The sequence below is a fragment of the Hyperolius riggenbachi genome, chromosome 3 (genome assembly GCF_040937935.1).
Source record: "Hyperolius riggenbachi isolate aHypRig1 chromosome 3, aHypRig1.pri, whole genome shotgun sequence".
Classification (NCBI taxonomy): Eukaryota; Metazoa; Chordata; class Amphibia; order Anura; family Hyperoliidae; genus Hyperolius; species Hyperolius riggenbachi.
This window is the reverse complement of record NC_090648.1, coordinates 132,031,330-132,046,616: the sequence shown is the minus strand read 5'-3', so window position 1 is coordinate 132,046,616 and position 15,287 is coordinate 132,031,330. Positions and strand designations below refer to the sequence as shown.

General features: G+C 39.6%; 1 protein-coding gene and 1 long non-coding RNA gene across 4 annotated transcripts in view; one reads left to right on the top strand and one right to left on the bottom strand.

Annotated features, from left to right (window-relative positions):
- The window catches only part of UNC5D (unc-5 netrin receptor D), an 868,705-nt gene that overhangs the window by 655,962 nt on the left and 197,456 nt on the right, over positions 1–15,287 (bottom strand). The window lies entirely within an intron of this gene.
- The window catches only part of LOC137561153 (uncharacterized), a 62,665-nt gene continuing 52,666 nt past the window's right edge, over positions 5,289–15,287 (top strand). For all 3 annotated transcript variants that reach the window (XR_011029888.1, XR_011029889.1, XR_011029887.1), the window contains exons 1-2: positions 5,289–5,382; positions 6,722–6,956. This is a non-coding gene — a long non-coding RNA (uncharacterized lncRNA). The remainder of the gene's footprint in view (positions 5,383–6,721; positions 6,957–15,287) is intronic.

Here is a 15,287-nt window from a genome sequence, read left to right as displayed (position 1 = left end):
TGAACGAGCGCATGGCCGCGCCACTCTCGGATGCACTTCCGTGGAGCATTCTGAGCAGGCACAGTACTTCTGCATCCATGAAGAACGCTCCAGGCCACGTAAGCATGATTGCGAGTGGCGCAGCCATGAGCTTGAGCAGGCACTGGGGACACCGGAGCTGCGGCAAGGGATAGACAGGCTGCCACGGGCTGGAGGAAGGGGCAAGTAGATCTTTTTTTTTCTCCTCGGACCTGTCCTTTAAAGGAGTATTATTTATAACAATAGTGATCAGCTATAAGCTGATCACCAGTGGTTACGCCTGCAGTAATAATAGCACTATTCTGCCATTATTTCAGCTCATTGTCATGCAGTTTTGGCTTTAGTGGTCCTTGAGTTTAAGGATGGTCGGAAATGGCGATTCCGGATTTCCGATTTTCCATTTTTCCAATTTCCGATTTTTCCTTTTCTAGTTTTTCCGATATCTGTTTTTTGAGGAGTATTTTACTCAACTCTGCATTCTCTCATTGGTCCAATGTCTCCGAGTTCTGTAATTGAGCTAAAATTACCAAGTTGCAGTAAATCAGATTTCTGAGGAATTCTGATTTCCGTTTTACGATTTCTGTTTTCTGAATTCCAATTCGAAATTCAGATTTCCAATTGAAAATGCAGAAATTTCAATTCTGTGGAATCTGAATGAGCATCCCTACTTGAGAAATCTGACTTAAAGAGGCATTGGCCCATATGCAATTAACTTTTTCTCCTGTGTTTTCTCTTATGTCATATTTTCACAACTTGTAAATAAAATGTCTTTAACACCGCCAGCAAGCAAACAGATACTCAAAATAATTTTGGCAGTACTTTTTGACCTTAATTTTGGTACTTTTTCCATCACAAAGTGCTAAAAAGTTATTTTAAATCGAACAGGAAAAATTATCTCCTAGGAGAAAACTCAGGAGAAAAACTGAATTGCATATGGCCCATTGTAATGGCACATAGTAGAATGTAGCACATTATTCAGGATACCCAATTTTATGTTAATTATCCCGGTTTCAGCATCATAAAAAATGTATGTATGATACTCCACCCTCCCAGTGATGTTTATCCTAGGCTATTTAGTTATGTGTCATTCTGCCCCAGAGCACTCTGGGAACACAACAAACAAACATTCCACAGTGGTGCACTTTGCCAGCAGTAAAGATGTTGTCACCTGTAACAGATTTCAGGATGTAAATCTGATAGAGGAAAGGATTTACAATGGGATAACACTGACAACATAATTTACAAATTACCATTCTATCATATAAGGGAGTTTAATCATTAAGTTACATGTTTACTTTGCGCATATTAGGTAGTATATATTAAAGTGTTCTTGGAGTTGGTCTTAACAGGTATATACATTAATTATTGGATTATAAAAAGTCATACCAAGGAGAAAACTAGCTGATGAGATAAACAATTGTATATATCCTCCTACTTCTAAAAATACATTTTTGAGATGTCCCACTATTTTATTTTATGTTTAAATCTATTTTTGTAAGTTTTTAATGTTTCATTTTCTCTTCTTAATGAGACAGCCTTTGAAGTATGTCACAGCTAAAATCTATGAACTATTGAACCTTTTCATCTCTTCCCTTCTCTGAGAAGTTGTTCTCTGCAGGGTCTGAGTTTTATGGCTGTAATTCCTTTTCAGTGTGGGTTATGCTATAGTCCGACTAGGTCCTAACTGTCACTTGCATACCGCAATGTTAACTCTTTCTGGCAGAGATTTTAAAAAAAAAAAGACAATCTAGTTATGCTTGGCATTATACATACACGTATTTATCTCATCAGTTTATGTTCACCTCTTTATTCCTTTAAAGAGAATCTGTACAGTCCAGTTTGTACAAAAACATACCAATCGAGTCACTGTGATCTCCTGGGTCCCTCTTTGCCGTTTCCGCCACTCCCCACCGCGATCCTGGCTTTTAATCGCCACTTTTAGGCAGTGTTTACAAACAATAAACATGGCCACTAACCAGGAAGTGATGTTTGTGTATATATATATATATATATATATATATATATATATATCATTTTACAGTATACTACAACTTTTTATTACATTGTGAATTATCTGCACTCCAGTCTGGGATTAGCATATGACAGGCAGCAGCTCCCTCCCCCTCAGCCTCACAAACTCATAAAACTGAGAGCAGAGACCTGTCTGTGAGGGATAAACAAAGCACACACACAGAGCCTGTAGGCGGCATGGAGGAGGTGAGCATAACTTCTCCCTATCACAGCAGAGGCAGCACATTTATCTCTAGGCCGACAAAGCTTGACAAAGAAAAGAAGATTAGATATATTACAAAGACAGTGCAATTAAAAAAGGCTGCAGTAAGCCAGAGCACATTAGAACAGGTATAGGAACTTATAGGATAGAAGAAATAAGGCTGAACATTTTGTTACAGAGTCTCTTTAAAGCTGTTTATGTTGTATTTAAATTAGGACAAAGAAAAGCTTTGTTATGCTTCCTTTTATTCACCTTGCAAAATGTAATAGAATAATGAACTTCATGGATCATGTCTCTTTAGTCCTATATTCCTAGACCTGCTGTGAATTAGAATGATACATGTTTATGTCAATGTAACTAAACAGAAGGACATCGTCAAGTGAAATATCCTTTGATGATTGTTTTCTTTGTATTAACACATCACCCTGCTGGAAGAGGAACACACTTAATGGTCCATACGCCTCTTCAGTGTCAGTGTTGCTGAGATACCCTTTAGCCAGAAGGACAAACTCAGTAGGCCATTAATGTACATTTTTCTGTATTGTCATTATCCTATACCACGTTCTGCAGGTCACTTTGTTTTGCGGTGTTCAGACCATTTTTAGACAGACTGATATAACCTTGTATGTATTATCAAATAGACAAAACATTTATGAAACCCGATGACAAGAAAAAAATTTAGTGAAGCCAGATAATCCCTGGTCACATATTAGCTTTGATTTCCGAAACATCATAATAAAAGAAAATAGTTGCAACACACACGGACATGAGAGAGGCACTGTGAATTGGAACAACAGATCTGACCAATCTAAGGTGACAGAAGTTACCTTAGACAATCCAGGCTGCCAGGCAGTCACATAGCATCCGTCTTCGCTGTCATTGCAAGTAATTGACACAACATAACCATAGGTTATCTCTGGTTATCACGTTTAGTGGAATAAGATAGAAGCTGTGGTCTCTCTAAGCAGAGCTGCCAATTGAAATAGATTGCTAAGTCATTAGGGTTCCAAAGACCTCAGAGGTGATGCTCATAGAAGACAGTTTGTGAAGTTGTCAAGAGTGTGTGCATACAAGAAAAGATATTGGAGCAAGATTTCTGTTAATGGACACATCAGTTTCCATGAACCAGGTCTGTTTTGGAACGGGCATCAGCACTGTTTCAGTACAAAACATATTTTTGGCAAGTAGTACAGCTGTAGGTTTCGTACTTGAAAAAGTTATTAACAATTACAATTATCATTAGTGAAATACAATTAGAGCTGTAAACAAGGCTTAATGAAACAACAGTTTGATAACAAACGCTAAGGTTAGGCATCAATAAGATTCATAAGTTTAGCCAGACATAAGGATAGGACAGGGTAGAGTTTCTGTCATATTTGTTAAACGCAGGATTTAACACTAACTGTCAATAGACAACATAAGCTGAGCCTTTTGTCTCCTGAATATTGCAAACAACAATAGTCATAGTCTACCACCTGGTGTTATAACTTAAGCCGCTGATAGACCGCTTATGCCAAGAATCCAACATCTTTACAGCAGCCCCTGACCCCCTTTGTCCACTTGGCTAGCAGATTGCTTCAGCTGAGTGCTGCCTTGTTCGTGCTAGTACACTTGTACTTTAGGCTTCATACAGACAATAGATGGTTTTGACAGAGGTGGACCTCACTTGCCAAAAAAGTGAGCATGTGCACAGCTCTCCAAATCCAAGCTAAGAACATTGTTCTTTTCCTTACCCCTCCTACTATGCCGTACACTGTACCTCCCCCCCCCCCTCCACAGCAACAGAATGCATCACTATCTTGAAGCATTCCAATGCATCAGTACAGCAATCAGCCCAGAACTGTCGCCCAAGGCATCTAGTCCTGATCCCTACAAGTGATAGTCCTTGTGTATGAGGCTTTAGGCAAATTATTCTATTTATATTCTTATTTTTTAAGCTAAATAACTCAGATGTTTACTCTGATTTTCTTAATTTTTAGCTTACTCTCAGGCTTACATTTCTTACTTTCTATAAACATTTTCACAATGCCACCCTTCACTCATCAAGTAAAGATTCTGCTAATTCACAAGTACCAGGTGTCTGCTATTTCCAGATATTTTATGCACCGATAAACAAATCAGGGTAACTCAGCCAAAACAAATAACAGAGATATGCTTTGATTGGCTTCTAAGACATAATAAACCAGACATATGTTGGCTGGTACAAAACAGTCTGCTCATAATTATATTAAAAAATTGTAAGAATTTGTTCATTGACCTTCAGAGCTCATCTTTAGTCTCAGTTGTACAAGCAGTAAAAACACCTCATGTTTTATTATTTTTACATTGTGACACCTTTTTTCTAACTTTTTAAAATGTATTTTCTAACTTTTGCCAAATATTTGCTGTTAATTGCTATAGCAGTAATCATTCCCTCTTGACCTGACTGGGGGCATGTGTGTGTATCCATGTTTTGGGACTTTTCATTCCTGAATGCTACATTAAAGTGTACTCAAAGTTTGGTCAACGTTTCTAAAATAACACATCCAAAAAAGCATCTGACCATGTCTAGACACTAGTGTAAGTCAGGAGCTGACCGCATAGTGTTGGTGCTGAAACATACCAGCATTGCAGCTGAGGAAAAGCAGAATGGCTTATCCTCCTGATACAGAAAAACAGCTTTGCTTGTGTGGCTGTTCGTGTCAGCAACCCCACGATGAGAACGAGATTACTAGAAAATAAAGGAACCTACTCAATTTAACTTTTCTCCTACATTTTCCCCTAAGTGATATTTTCACACCTTAAAGTGAACCTCCGGACTAAAAATCTACTCAGCAGAACTGAAAAGGCTTGGTGTTTCTTTAACAGTTTCACAGCGTCAGAACTTTGTTTTTCTTACCAAAGCATCATTTTTTGCTGTATTTTTATCTAAGCTCCACCCATCAAAGAAAAAAAGCCTGGGCTTTTTTCCCTGATTCTGTGCAGAGCATGATGAGATTTCCTATGTTGTTATTCATGTTGCTTAGCAACTGGGAGGGGTGATCAGCACACAGGACAGTTGGAACTGTGTCTCATACTCCCTGTCACCTCCTTACAACCAAAAAGATGGCTTCCATCATGAAATCAAACATTTGCCTGTTCTTTTTAACAGGGTGGGTAAGAGATTATATTACCTATCTATTTTAATTAACATAAGTAATGTAACTTAATGACAGTATGTTTGTTTAGGCTGAAGTTCCTCTTTAATAAAATGTGCTATAGGCAATTCACTTTTTCTCCTAGGTGAGATTTCCACACCAGTTCACAAATATTAACAGAAGTGTACAACAGGAGTAAAGAGCATTTTGTTACATTTGTTTAGAATTAACCTGTAGTTTGACTTTTATGTGTTGTGTATTTTTAATGCTGTCATGGAGTCTGAGATTGATTTGAGCTAGAACTGCAATGTGAACATCTGAAGGGGATAGACCCGCCTTAGCTGGCTCACAGACAAAAGGACAAGCCATTTTTACCTTTAAAGACCTCAGGAGACACAGTGTGTTCCTGAGAAATCAATTGTGATGTGTTAAGTGGCTGTTTGGAGCCCAGCCACGGAAGCTGAATGACTGCATTTGGTGCGAAGTGTACACATAAATCGCAGGTGGACTGGATTTTACTAGCCAGAACCTTCCGGCACATATGGGGTTAATGACTTCTATCTCTGCCCAGAGAGCTATAGACAAAGCCCAGCCTAAAGTTTGCTAATAACAGTACTTAAGCCCCATGCCCTATCCCGACTCCGGCCACCCCCTGACTCCGGCAAAATGGCCTTCTCGCTTCAAGAGGTATCATCTTCCATACTCGTCTGTAATTTGGGTTGGAGGCAGAACATTACATCCTCAGAACTCTCAGTGTCTCTGTTATTTTAGCTGCCAACTTCTACAGCTGGTAGTGGGAGCAACACAAGTGCCTCTGTCTGCATGAAAAGAGAGGAAATCAAAGACATTTCAAAGTGTGGAAAACAAACACTGTCATCTTGTGTTTTGATATATATACAGTATATATATATTTTTTTTTCTATCTCTCTGCTACTTACAGTAGGCAGTAAAAAAAACCTGACAGGTTTTGGACACATCCATCTCCTCATGAGAGAGTTTTCTTTATTTTTAAAGGCACTTACTGAATGGCAGTTGCTCAGTCCAACTCCCATAAGAGCATGTGAGCAAGTAAGGGGGTTGGCCAGCATATTTGTAAAGATCAATTCCATTGAGTGCTTTTGTTAAGAATAAAGGACATACTGAAAATCCCCCATGAGGAGATGGACTAGTCCAAAACCTGTCAGATCGTTAATATTTGTATTACCTACTGTAAGTGACAATGACATAGGAGAAAAATAATTTAGAGAATGTATATTACTCTGGGAGAAATGTATATTTAATAAATATGTATTTACAATTTTACAAAATTTCACAACAGTGGACCGTCAATGAGTTCCTATCTTTCCATTTGTAGTCATAGAGCAAGAACAGTTAAAGACTTATCAGCTCCCACAGCCTGGTTTTGTACAAAGTCTACGATTTGAAAGAAATACAAGTCATCCAGTGATCTGATCTTCAGAGCCTAATTAAAGACCCATAAAAGTCATAGCAGAGAAAGGAAAAGTAACCCTGCTCTTTCATTTTAGACCCTTGCAGATTCCTCAGTCAGTCAAAGCTGTGAGTGAGAATCTGGCATGAAGAAGAAACATGTAAGTGATATTGCTTCTCTGCCTTTCAAAGAGTTTTAGGAATTTCTAATAAATCTCTGAACTTTTGACAGGTGAGTTTGCTGGTCCTTCATACAGCCTATATCAGTGCCCTGTTATGCAAAATATATATCCTGATCCCCCTGCTGGCCACCTAATAGTTGATAAGTTTATTGCCTTGGCACCTAAGCAGCTTTGGGTGACCCACGTTGCACTGCTCCAAGCCCTAACCACGTAGAACCATATCAATCCCTGCCATGCACTGACGAGGACAAACAGTCTGAAACAGGTTGTCTGCATGTGGGGTTGGTGTGGCTCTGTAAAATTTAAAGCTATAGACATCAGCGGTTCTGGATGTAAGCTTGGTTTCAGGGGCAAAGAGATCATTTGCATTTTTAGTAGTAATGCATTGTGGGAGACCACGCCGGCGGGTAGGTGAGGGTTAAGCATTGGTTGGGGGGTTGGTTAGGATTAGGCATTGAGAGGGTTTCAGTTAGGGTTAGGCATTGGTGGGGAGGGTGGGGTTGGCTAGGGTTAGGAGTTGAGAAGGGGGGTTGTTTAGGGTTAGGTACTGATTGGAGGCGTCCTGTGAGAGTAAATTAGGTCATAGCAAAATACCTGCAAAGATTAGCGATGTTCTGTTGAAATTATACAGTAAATCATAGTAGAATACCTGTAATTTACTAGTAATGTACCTGTGGCTATATCCGACACACATTTTAAATGAATGTCAAACAGCGATCCTGCACAAAGTATACATGGTGCAGAAATCTTAGGAACCACTATAAGGTATATGAGGCTGTCTCAGTTTTGCTTTCCAAGGGAAATGTATGATAACCTACAAACCATACAGTTTCCTTGTTGATTGTATTGTCCTTGTATGATCATCTATAAAAAAGTAGAATTCTAGCCATAAATATAAACACTTCTTATAAACAATTATTCACACTATAGGGTTTGCAAATTAACTAGTGTCATGCTATAGCACCCAGATCTGCATTAAGATTACCAACGCCAACTTTAACATTAATTCTCGTTACTTTAAGTGTGTCTTTTTTTTCATGCTGTGGTGGTGTTATTATTTATTTATGTTCGTAAAAATGTAAGCTTCATTTACTGTACTACTAGCTAGCAGTGCATATTTTTACATTAACTAATACAAATGTATGCTTGCAGGTAGCCGGATTGTTCATGCGCTTACCTAGTTAATGCATGAAATAAAGCATTGATTAGCATACAGTAAAATATATGGTTGTGCTTTTGTGCATAACCCTTTAAATTTCATGCAATGTCACATGGTACAAGTATGGTTATTACATATACAATGTTGTGAGTTAATCATTGCCTATGTTTGGTGCAGTAAAGTATACAGGGCTGCACACAGACAGTGCCTGATATACAGGAATGTCAATCATGACATACAAAGGGTATCTGACATTCCCGCTAACTGCAATGTAAGGCAAAAATACACTATTGCATATATTTGCATACATATTATTGCGTCGCTGATCAGCTGGGAGCAGGGTGAGCAACATAGCACCAGTGCTAAGGTGGCACCCAGCTTTGGGGCTGAGCGCCGGGTGCCAAAATGACCTGCTTGGGTATATATTTCTGTCAGTTTCCATATACTGCCCCATAGTATATTATGAATGAGGCAGCATCACAGAGGACTGTGCATTGTAGTTTAACGGTTAGTTGCCATATATCCATAATATGGGTGTGCCCTCACTACTTACAGTGAATAGTAACTTTAAAGATGACTTAGAAGTCATGTGATTGACTTAAGATGCTAATTCTATTTTTGTTCTGTGGCTCTGGAAGAAGGGACTTCAATAACAGAGTACCTATCTAGTGCTGCATACCCTGCTGAGTTGCAGGGAGAGCACCAGGAATCAGTGGCATAGCAATAGGGGATATAGAGGTTATGACTGCATTGGGACCTCTGATTCAACTGTTGTAGTAACATTTAATTGGTGCTATGCTGCTACTAATCACCTCTATATGTCCAGATAATAGTGGTAATCACTAATAGACCATTCCCCTTCCTGGCTTACACTACTTTGTCCTCTGCCTCAGCTTTACAACTGAAGATCCAAGAAGCATCTTGGATGCTCTAATTGAAATATATGTAGTGGCGAACCTATGCAAAGGGCACAGAGTTAATTTTGGTTCTGGAAATAGCCTCTAGTAGAATATCGGTAACCAACATTAGGCTTTCTAATTATAATAGTAAAATATCAGTCATTACCCCTCGTATTGTCCTATTCCCTAATCTGATCCCCATTCTGACTTGAACCCTTCCTTTATGGATGCCTAACCCTAACCAACTCCGCCAACTGATGCCTTACCCTAAGAGACCCCCCCAACCTATGCCTAATACTAAACAACCTCCCAAACCTATGCCTATACTTAACTGCTCCCCCCCCCCCTCAACCAATACCTAACCCTAACTAAACTGCAGCTAAAAATAGGTAGTTCTAGTGCCGCCTTAGGCCCGTGCTCCATGTAGCCCCAGTTTGTATAGCAGCTGCAGGAGGCCCCAGTGCCCGCTGATTTATTGAGCACTTATAGCTGCTAAATTCAGCTCTTTACATTGGCGCCTATTGTGCACCTATATTAACTGCTTTGGCCAACAGCTGGTTTTAGATCACAGTTTAAGTTTAGTTTTTATAGGCATTTAATAGAATAACATTTTAACTTACCGTATGAATTCTTAAAAACAAAACCACTGTAAAGAAGAACATTGTCCTATTTAAGGAAGCGTAAAATGTGCCTGAATGTCAGGTTTAAACAGAGGAATAAGTTACAGGCTTTAAAACTGTAAAAAGTGAGCTTATTTGGAAGCTGAAAAATGATTCTTAGAAATAAAGATCTTTGTGCTATGTACTTTTGTTAAGTGACTCAGACAATAGAGGCAGTAGGGAAATTGAATAGGAAGAGGTGAGTCACGCACTTCATAGTCGGCTGAAGTTGTGTCATCACTACTAGTGATAAACTGTGCTGAGCAGCATATCTGTGGCCCAAAGAGAAAAACATATATATATATATATATATATATATATATATATATGCTTGAACGTAGTACAGCAGAAAATAATCCAATATCCCGAAGGAATGAATATATATATATTTTTAATTATTTGTATTTTGTTAGAGTTTCTGAGAATAGAGAACATTGGTCATTTATATGAGAGATACCAGCTGCGCGACTACAGTTGATTTTCTCCCACTATTTGCCTTCTAAACATTATCTGATTAGATTGTGTTGTGACTCAGTTGCTGAGACAAGAAATTACTACTCATTCCAGGAAAATGCTGATCGGGAAAACTGGAGATCAGGTTTAGTACCGCCGTTGTAGTGAGCACCACGAGACACAATGCCTAGCTCCGAATGATAACATAATTACTGTATAACTTCATACATCATAAACTCCTATCTACAATACATGCTTTCCATAACCCATTCTTTTAAACCGAATGCTAGGTTTGCCTTTCAGTGTAGTTGATTATTTTGTTACAATGGCACCTGTAAAGGTGTGGATAGATTAGGCATCAAGTGAACAGTCAGCTCTTGCAGCTGATAAGTTGTAAAAAAAACAAGAATTACTGGTAAATGTTAGGATCTGAGAGACTGTGATAAGAAACCAATAATGATGGTTAGATGGTTGGGTCAGAGTATGTCCAAAGCAGCAGGTCTTGTGGGTTGTTCACAGTATGCAGTACCAAAAGTCATCCAAGGAAGGGCAACCAGAGAACTGTCAACATGGTCATGTGTGCGTAAGGTTCATAGATGCACCTGGTGAGTGTACACTAGCCCACCTGGTCTTATCCCACAGAATATCTAAACTAACAAACAAAAAACAAGAAACCATGAGTGAAGAAAGTGAACATACTGTGCATCACAATTTGGGTCACAGTGGGCACATGAGTGTCGGAACTGAATATAAGAAGGCTGGCTGGACTGGAGAATCATGTACCCCTTTAAAGCAAAATTCTGAAGATCTCAATTTCACATCTTTGGGTTTATATAAACATCCTATTTACACTAAAGGTGCACAAACAGGATGTTTATAAATATCCATTTCATCAGCAATGGTTAAAGCACAGCTAATGGGGGGGGGGGGGGGGGGGTTAAATACCTACCCCAGTAATTAAAAGCCTTTGGATGGTCAAGAAGTCTCCCGGATCCTCATAGAGCCCACCGTTCCAGCACAATTACCTCTTCATCTTCTGATCATGTTCCCGGCTGTGGACAAGTGCTTCCGGACTGGGCATGCAGGAGTAAGGTCCAGGCATGCCCAATAGTCTAGAACAAGTGCTTCAATCTACTAAAAATGTGTAAATGTTTCTTGTGCATGCCCAGTCTCAAAGCACTCTTCCACGATGATACTTGTGGCTAGAAGAAATCTATTCAACTTGTCTAGTTGAATAGGTACAGAGGAAGGTGCACTGGGACAGTGGCCTCAGGAGGATCCAAGAAGCCTTTGGACTATCCAAAAGATTCACACTACAGAGGTAAAAGTCTAACTTTTTTTATAATTCACTTCAGGTACCCTTTAGGAATGCTGCTGCTTGATTAAGGTTTAATCTTTGAGTCAATTAACTTTGATCAGCAAAGGCCTTTTTTCTAAGATCTGAGCAAATATTGAGTGAGGCCAGATCATAAATGAACAATATCAGGTAATTTTCAGTCATTCATCACATTTAATACTGTATCCTTATCCTTATGTGGTGATATCCGTCATAGAAAGAGAAGCCATAGTCATGACTCACTAGTGTATTGCTCCTCTGCACAGTTAGTTCAGCATGTCCTGACCTACCAGATGTTTTGCTTAAGAGGAAAGTGAAGTCAATTTGTTGGCAATGCTATTAGAACATGAGTCACACAACAATAATTGTATTTGCTCTGCACAACAAACCTTCCTATCTTCTAAATCCATCACCTCCTTTCATACGTGCATCCAGGACTTCTCAAAAGTTTGGCTCCTGACTTTTAACTCTTCCATATCACGTCTACCAAGCATCAAACCCTGATTTCTTTAATTGTACACTTAAAATGCAAATCTTCAGACAAGCCTAAAATGTGTAAACGTAGCCATACATCAAGTGATGATGGGCAGAATCGACCAAGAGACAAATCTCTCTCTAATAGAATCTGATAAGAGAAAGATCTGTCAGCTGCTCATACACCACAGGTCGATTCCCCATCAATTTTATGCTGAAATCGATCAGGAATTAGCCTTGTGACGATGTATCTGACCGCCTCGCCGTCCCAACGCTACCCTCTTAATGTTAAATGGCCCCCCCCCCCCCCCCCCCCGGTGCCCAGTGCAAATTATGCATTACTTGTCTGGCCTCCGCTTGCCCCCCACTGGATTCTGGGCGCATTCCGCTGTCTATACATGCACAACCCACATGGTTTCCTAGTAAAGGCGCGCGCGTGTGACGTCACACACATGCCCTTACTAGGAAACCATGTGGGGCATGCATGTATAAACAGCAGCATGGGCCCAGAATCCAGCGTGGGACAAGCGCAGGCCACAAACAGGTAATGTATACTTTACACTGGCCACTTGGGGGACATTTTTGATTGGGGGGAAAGCACCAGGGGTTTTGTTGCGTTCATCAATCGTTGTGTAATTGGAGACCATTCCCACCGCGCACCGGATCGAGCAAGTTGGCCCAACATACTGTCGGGCATGCACTTGGTGGTGGTGATTTTCATCCAATTCGATTATTATAATCAAATCGGATGGTCGATCAGCCGCCAAGTCGCTTGATTTATGGCCACCTTTATAGATGCCTTGAGACACGTGCACATCCACAACAGACATTAAAGGCTATGCTAGATTATTTTCCATTACCTCACCAGGGGGTATATATTTACTAATCTGCAATAAGCAGAATTAAGTGTGTAAATTCTAGTGTAACACATTGCATGCAATGGATTGCATTCAGACTTTATGCATGGTATTTACCTTACTGCAGTTAAGAGAATACATCCCTATAGTGTCTCCACCCTGCTCCCCTCTAGCTCCTTTCAAGTGACAGGCAGCCTATTAGGCCAATCAAAGTGTAGGGATCTCATCCTTAAATGCTACAGGACCTGAAGGGGCCCCAGAGGTTTCTACCAGAGGTTTCTACCCCACTAGTGACCAGGCCATTTTTTACAATTTGGCACTTCACAACTTTAACAGTTTATTGCTCGGTCATACAATTTACCACCCAAATTAATTTACCTCCTTTTCTTCTCACAAATATAGCTTTCTTTTGGTGGTATTTGACTGCTGCTGCGATATATTTTTTTTTTTTAATAATTTAAAAATGTATAAAAAAAAGTATACCCCCCCTCCTTCCCCACAAATTGGCCCTACACTATGATACATACACTTTACTATACATACATAGACATATGCCTATGGTATGGACTAGATTGTTAGCCCCTCCAAGAAACAGTTAAACAACAAGACTATACTCTGCACAGCGCTGCGTAAGATGTCAGCACTATATATACATTTAAATTTAAATAAAAAAAAAAACAGCATGCCAGCGCTGATCAGTGGCTGGCAGGCTGATCACTGGGGCCCGTTGTGCACAGTGATGGGAGCTCTTGCTTGTGCAAGCTCCAATCAAATCCCATTCCTCATGAGATGATGCATATGTGTGTAGCTGAATGAGACAAGCTCATGATGAGATAAACATGGGTACATAGTATAATAGTTCTACTAACAACTTGTCCAATGTCCCTCTCCTGAGAAGTAAACAGAAGCCAAAACACTTCTATTTGAAACACTGCTGATTACAAGAGAGATCTATAAATTTCAGACACCTATAATTTTAGTTGTTGTTTTGCAGCTAAATGCTGGTATTTATAAATAATTCAATCTCAAAAATCCAGCCTTTAAACGAATATAAAAATATAAGACTCAACAATGTCCTATTGTCTATTAACACTACACATACACAGTTCTGGTTTACTTCCACCATGTGTGCACTTTATGTATTTTAAAGCACCCACTGCATTGCACCATGCACAGCAGATGATGTAATCCGTGGCGTAGTGGTTAGTGCTCTCGCCTTGCAGCGCTGGGTCCCCAGTTCGAATTCCAGCCAGGTCAACATCTGCAAGGAGTTTGTATGTTCTCCCTCGTGTCTTTGTGGGTTTCCTCTGGACACTCCGGTTTCCTCCCATATCCCAAAAACATACAGATAAGTTAATTGGTTCCCCCCCCCCCTTCCCCCACAAATTGGCCCTAGACTACAATACATACACTACACAGTATAGACGTACGACTATGGTAGGGACTAGATTGTGAGCTCCTCTGAGGGACAGTTAGTGACAAGACTATATATATACTCTGTACAGTGCTGCGGAATATGTTGGCTCTATATAAATAATAATAAATATATATATATATATATATATATATATATATATATATATATATATATATATATATAAGTATTGCACCAGTCCTCCTGGCAAATACCTGCGTTACAAGATTGCCAGTCCTCTAATCAGTAGCATAAATGCCCCTTATCTCTGCCAAAACCGTTACAATACACAATAATCATTCTTTAGATTAAATCAGCTAACATATTCTGTTATTTGTGTATTTATTATGCAATAATAGTAGAACCCTAATTGTTACAAGATGGTGAATGTCCAGTTCTGTCTGAGTTACTTTGTTCAGGCAGCACTATACTGTGATAATACGGTAGGATAATCTTGTGAATAGTGTCTCCGGCCTCCCTTGAGGACAGTACACCCAGCCTACACACCAGTCATGCCAGAGCTTAGATTTCCATTTTATGATCATAATCTGGGTTCCTGTGATGCTTCAAAGGCTTGATGTGATTGCCTGGTGTTGCAGACATAATACAGATGCGTGTAAAGCAATAGCAGCCTTCTGCACCATTATGTGCATTTAATATTTTATTCATTAATAGAGGGTTTTATGTTACCAGTGGGATTTTGAACCTAGCGAGTCTGGCAGAAGACTAATGTGCAGATATGCTCAGGCCTAGTGAGACGACTGTTACATTAACACATAACACAATGTGGAAGGAGTGACCTTAATTCCTAACAACGGTCAGGTCTTATGTCTGCATCACTGGTAGCAAAACATTGATTGGGTAGAGAATGGCACAGCCAATGTTTTCCTAATTAAGTCACCCCAAAAAGGTCAACAGGATTCATCTTTATGTTTTCCCATGTTATGTTGTGGACATGTATTCATATGGCTTCATGTGGCTGTCAAGGTTTCTATCCTATGTTGGCAGTGCATCTTTTTTACTTACCATATTTTGCATGAATGTCAGTAGCTTGTGATG